The sequence below is a fragment of the Lutra lutra genome, chromosome 4 (assembly GCF_902655055.1).
Source record: "Lutra lutra chromosome 4, mLutLut1.2, whole genome shotgun sequence".
Lineage (NCBI taxonomy): Eukaryota > Metazoa > Chordata > Mammalia > Carnivora > Mustelidae > Lutra > Lutra lutra.
This window is the reverse complement of record NC_062281.1, coordinates 155,890,609-155,896,827: the sequence shown is the minus strand read 5'-3', so window position 1 is coordinate 155,896,827 and position 6,219 is coordinate 155,890,609. Positions and strand designations below refer to the sequence as shown.

The following is a 6,219-nucleotide window of genomic DNA, read 5'->3' as shown; positions in this document are numbered from 1 at the left end:
TTTATTTTTTTCTAATAATGCACAGAATTAGAAAAGTGAGTACCTTGGATTTCAGATCTGAGATTTTACCCTTGGAAGTTTGGTTTTAATTTGCTTTGTTAACATATTTTTTATACATTTTTCTGGGTTTCAAATGTCTTCAGATATTTTGTTACCAGCTCCATGTTGGTATAGTGGATAGCATATCTTTGGTACATTGCCTTAGATTCACTTACCTAGTCAGACCCAGAAGATTTTCTTCTAGCTTTCTTCCTAAATCCCTTTTCCCTCTCCTTTTGGCCTCCCAGTGGCCTGGTCAGCCTTTGATAATGCTCTTCCTCATCTTCTACCTAGCCTGAGAAGGATGTTCTCCATATAGAGTTAAGTGAGTGCCTAATCCCTCTTTTGGTCAGACATTTTTCCCTCATCCTGAGGAACAACAGCTCCATCTTCAACTTTTTATTTCCTCCCTGATTTTATAGTTTGGTAGATTTCAAACTGGAATAGCTAGCATGTGCTTGCTAAATAATTTTATGCCAGCCTTATCCTCTATACTAGCTGTTCTTAATAGCTGGTGCAAAAATGCCTGTTACACTCAGCAAGGTTAAAATTAGGAATGTCCTTTTGAATCAGAAAAAGATAGGCCATAGACTCATTCCCCAGCACAAATGGTCATTCTGTGAAATGGTACTGGCCCCAGGAGGATTTCATCAACCACTCTAACTCTTGGTCTTGAACCTACCTCTGGATTGGACCTCACTGTTGTAGCTGCTCACAGCATCCTCCTGCATGCTTAGAGTAATGCTTTTGGGGAACACTGGTAAAATACAGTATTTATTTTTTTCACCTCCTTTCAGAGGACTTGGAGGTAAGTTGCATTTATTAATTCAAGTTTCCCTCTTGCTGTCTGATGATAAAAGCTTGCATTTTGCTATATCAGCATTTGTTATAGCCAGTATTTAAGGATAAGATTTAGAAAATCTATCATTTCCTGGCCCACCAGCAAACTAACTGTGGCTTAACCTTGCAGCATATCTACTTTTGTTTCAAGCTAGATATCTTTATTTGATATCTAAAGTGCAAGACCAACAACATATCAAGAGATCGATAGACAAGAAGGCAAAGCTCTTGTATTTTTTTCATCCAGACACTTCAATTTATTTTATAAATTTGTTCATTTTTCCTGTTCTGTTTTATATAATATATGGACCTAACTACAAAATAAAGTAACAGTAATAAAATAACAAAAGAGGATAATATTTCCTCTTGTGCTTCTCTTATTATTGCCTACAGAATTTCCTTCTTTTATATTTCCTCTCTACTCCCCAACCCCAGAGGAATTTCAGCCCAGTCATTATTTGAAATAATGTTTCATCCATGGTTAGGTTAATAGCTCTAAATGGTCTACATAGTCCAGAATTCTTTTCCTCTGACTGTCCCCAATGTGTGCATTGTGGGACAGAGAGTTATGGAGACTTCCAAGTGATTAAGAACATGTAAGAGATAGTATAGCAACTGAAAAAAAGCACTCATCTGGAAATAGGAAACTTGGGTCCCGGTCCAGGCTTGGCGTTAACCATGCGACCTGGCCAGGTCACCTAACTGCTCTGAAGTTCATCATCAGACAAGTGCGATGTTTCTAAATCTTAACATTTTTCCTGCTCCTGTAATTCGATGAATCTCATTTCTGAAAATTCTCAAGGAACTGATTTTATATATTTTCAGAAATGTGTGTTTTTATCAAGACCCATAAAGCTTTTTTGTATGTGTATACTGTTTCCTCTTTTTCCGTTTTGATCACATTTTGACTACTCTTAATGGCTGGCCTCCTTTGGGTGCAATAAGCCGGGCCAGTATTCTTTTTTGTTTTGTATTTTCATACCTTCCCCTTTCCTGGAAAAGGCATATTGAGATCTTGATTCAATCCAAAGAAATGTTCCTGCCCTCAGAGTGAGCAGGCATGGATAATTATGGATGAAACTTTTGTAAATAGTGTTCTTGGCATAAATATTAATTATACAGCTTTTTAATATACGACATAATAACTAAATGTATTCTTTCTAAGAGGATCATGTATTTTTTGCCAAGATAACTATAGAATAAGCATTTGCTGGGAAAATTTACCTTAAAATTTGGGGATAATTCAAGAAATGTCTGTACAAAATTGATTCATGGTCTTAGTTTTTGTGATTAGTCCTTTCCATTCATGTGAAGTTCCTCATTTATCTGTCTTAGGGAAGCCCCAAGTAAATAGTTGGGACCCTATCCTTGTTTTATCCTACTTTTCCTATTAACTAATGGTTTAAGAAATGGGACGCCTGGGTGGCTCAGTGGGTTAAGTGTCTGCCTTTGGCTCAGGTCGTGATCCCAGGGTCCTAGGATCGAATCCCATGTCGGGTTCCTTGCTCAGTGGGGAGCCTGCTTCTCCCTCTGCCTGCCACTCCCCCTGCTTGTGCGCTCTCTCTCTCTGACAAATAAATAAAATCTTTTAAAAAAAGAATACATAAAGCACTTTGATTTGTTGTTAATTAGTATTTATGGGATTCCACTAATTTAGTATGCATACCAGGTTCCTGTGAAGACCCATATTGGGCTGTGTTTGATTTATTTCTTTGTTGTAAGTCAGTGTTTAACCCAATTATGCTATGTATCCATAAATGACATCATGATTAGACATAGTATGGTATAGTAGGAAATACACAGGTTTTTAGATAGACATCAGTTCCATTACGTACCATGCTGCAACCTTTGCAACCAGGCTGCTACAGTACACAACTTCAGAGGCTGTCATTCATATTTGTTGTGTTCCAGGGAACACCATTTTTATAGAACACAGTGTGAATAGTGCCCCTGTAATAATGCAATGATGGCCTTGCTCTCTGAACCTGTTTCCTCTTCTGTAAAATAAGCCTGAAAAATGGTCAGATAGGGTTCCTTAGAACCCCTTAAATGGTTAACATGAAGACAAAAGATGATTCAAGTGTGTCATCTCCCAAGTCATGGCAGAAAGGAGTTCATGGTTCTAGGCACAGCAAGGCTCCATTCTACACTGCTGTCCTCCAGTTCAACCTTTAAATTGCTCTGCCATATAAGTTTGCCTGGATTATCATATCCTCCCCATTGGTCTTGCTTATGAGTCACTCCCTTCAGCTCATCCTCTACACAGGAGACAAACTACCTAAATTTCATATCTGAGCATGTCACAGCCTTTAACATTTATCTCCAACATGCCATTCTGTTTCAAGCTTCCATTCCTTTGCACATATGTTTACTATAGTACAATATTAAGATTATTTAATTTTCCTTATATTTAACCCCTCTAGATCGTGAGCACCTTGAGGGCAGGTGGGGTGTCATACATCTTTTATCCCCAACATTTAGCATAGTAACCAACATGTAGTCTACTCACGGTCATAATAACTAGTACATAATGAAAACTATTGGATACAGTTATCTCATTGAACTCAAACAGTCCAGTGAGACAGATACTGTATCCAACTTTTATTTTTATTTTTACTTATTTTTTAAGTAAATTCTACACCCATCGTAGGGCTTGAACTCATGATCGCAAGATCAAGAGTTGCATGCTCTGCTTTCTGTGCCAATAGCATGCTTGCAAATATGGTGAATGTTCCCAAAACCTGCCAGACTTTCTGCAAGAAGTGTGGCAAGCACCAACCCCACAAAGTGACGACAAGAAAGGCAAAGATTATGCCTAGGGAAAGCAGCGTTATATAACAGGAAGCAGAGTGGCTATGGTGGGCAGACTAAGCCAATTTTTCAGAAAAAGACTAAAACTACAAAGAAGATTGTACTGAGGCTTGAATATTTTGAGCCCAACTGCAGATCTAAGAATGCTGACCATTAAGAGATGCAAGCATTTTGAACTGGGAGGAGATAAAAGGGGCAAGTGATCCAGTTCTAAGCTTCATAATTTATTATGAAGATGACAAAATCTTGAGGTTATGTTTAAAAAATAAAGTTGCATGCTCTGCCAAATAAGCCAGCCAGGCATCCCAGTCCTACTTTAAAGAGGAAGAATAAATGGTTTAGAGAAGGTGCCAAAAGTTATACAACTGATTGGTAGGAGAACAAGGATTCCAATCTAGATCTATCAAATTCTAGAGTCTACATACTAAACATCACCCCACACCATTTGACAAGTGTTCACTGAAATGGAAATTATGTGTATGTGGCCTACAGAGAGGGAACCTCATATATACTCAAATATCACTCAATATTAGCTTAAAGTCAAACCTATCTTAAGACTTAGTAAAGAAGTAAGTTTGAAGCTTTCTTAAAGTAGGATTTGTAATTTTTGTATATTCAGGAATTGACTTTTATAAACTTAATAATTAGATACATAACCTGGGACAGGATCTTTAGTTGGAAGTGTTTGGGCAAAAACTCCTGGGGTTACACAAGTTGATCTCCCTGACACTGGTGCTTCTTCTGAAAATTTTGCCACCTTTTAGCATACCTTGTCAAAAATATTCAGTAAACTTGAGCAAGGTGATGAATTTATTCTGCAGACACACTTTTTCTGTTTAAAAATCAAACAGAAGATAAAGCAAGTCTGGGGTGCCTGGCTGGCTCAGGTGGAAGAGCATATGACTCTTGATCTCAGGGTCATGAGTTTGAGCCTCACGTGTAGAGAGCATTTAAAAAAATAATAAGCTCAGTAGGTTAAGCATCCAACTCTTGATTTTAGCTCAGGTAATGGTCTCAGGGGTGTGAGATTGAGCCCCATGTTGACTCCACCCTCAGCAAGGAGTCTGCTTCTCTCCCTCTGCTCCCTCTCCCTCTGCACCTTCCCCTGCTCATTCTCTCTCTCTCTCTCTCTCTCTCTCAAACAAATCTTTTAAAATAAATAAACTTAAAAAACAAAAACAAGAGGTGGCTGGGTGGCTCAGTAGGCTAAAGCCTCTGCCTTCAGCTCAGGTCATAATCCCAGGGCCCTGGAATCAAGCCCCCCGCATCGGGCTGTCTGCTTAGTAGGAAGCCTGCCTCCCCCTCTCTCTCTGCCTGCCTCTCTGCCTACTTGTGATCTCTGTCTGTCAAATAAATAAATAAAATCTTCAAAAAAAAAAAAAAGTCTAGTAAAAAAGAACTAATAAATTTGGCAAAGTTGCAGGACACAAAACCAACATACAAAAATCAGTTGTGTTTCTGATTTATTCATAACAATGAATAATCCAAAAAGGAAATTAAGAAAACAACTCCATTTATAACAGCATCAAATAGAATAAAATACTTAGAAACAAACTTAACCAAGGAGGCAAAAGACTTCTACACTCAGGGGCACCTGGGTGGCTCAGTTGGTTGAGCGTCCAACTCTTGATTTCAGCTCAGGTCATAATCTTGGTATCCGGGAATTGAGACCCACTGAGCTCCCCACTGAGCAGGAAGTCTGTTTGAGATTTCTCTCCCTCTCCCTCTTCCCCTGCTCCCTCCCTCTCTCCAAAAATAAATAAATCTTGGGAAAAAAAAAAAAAAGACTTCTACACTGAAAACTATAAAACATGCTGAAAGAAATTAAGGCATAATACAATGATATCCCATATTCCTGGGTTGGAAGACTTAATATTTAAAGATGTAAATACAAAAAAAAAAAAAAAAATCTGCATATTCAATGCAATCCCTGTCAAAACTCCAGCAAAATCTTTTGCAAAAATAGAAAAACCCATCCTTAAATTTATATAGAATCATAAGAGGTCCTAAATACTCGAAACAGTTGAAGTTGGAGGACTCGCTTTCTAATTTCAAAACTTACTACAAGGCTCCAATGTCCTGGCATGAAGATAGGCACATAGACCAATGGAAGAGGATAGAGAGCCCAGATATAAACCCTCACATGTGTGGTCAAATTATTTTGACAAGGGTACAGAGACCATTCAATGCAGAAAGGATGGTCTTTTCAGCAAATGGTACTGGAAAACTGGATACCCACATGCAAAAGAATGAAAGTAGACCCTTACCTTATACAACAGACAAAAATTAACTCAAAATGGATCAAAGACCTAAACTAAGACTTAAACCGTGAAATTCTGAAAAGAAAACAGGAGAAAGCTTTATGACATTGAATCTAGCAATAATTGTTTGGATATGACATCAAAAGCACAGATAACAAAAAAAATTAGACTACATAAAAATTTTAATTTTTGTGCTTTAAAGGACATCAAGTGTGGAAAAAGCAACCCACAGAATAGAAGAAAGCAGGTGCCTGGGTGGTTCAGTCTG

The 6,219-nt window shown here is 38.0% G+C and overlaps 1 pseudogene; it reads left to right on the top strand.

The window, feature by feature from the left end:
* Positions 1-3,600: 3,600 nt before the first annotated feature.
* On the top strand, positions 3,601-3,904 carry LOC125097618 (60S ribosomal protein L36a-like; annotated as a pseudogene).
* Positions 3,905-6,219: the final 2,315 nt, after the last annotated feature.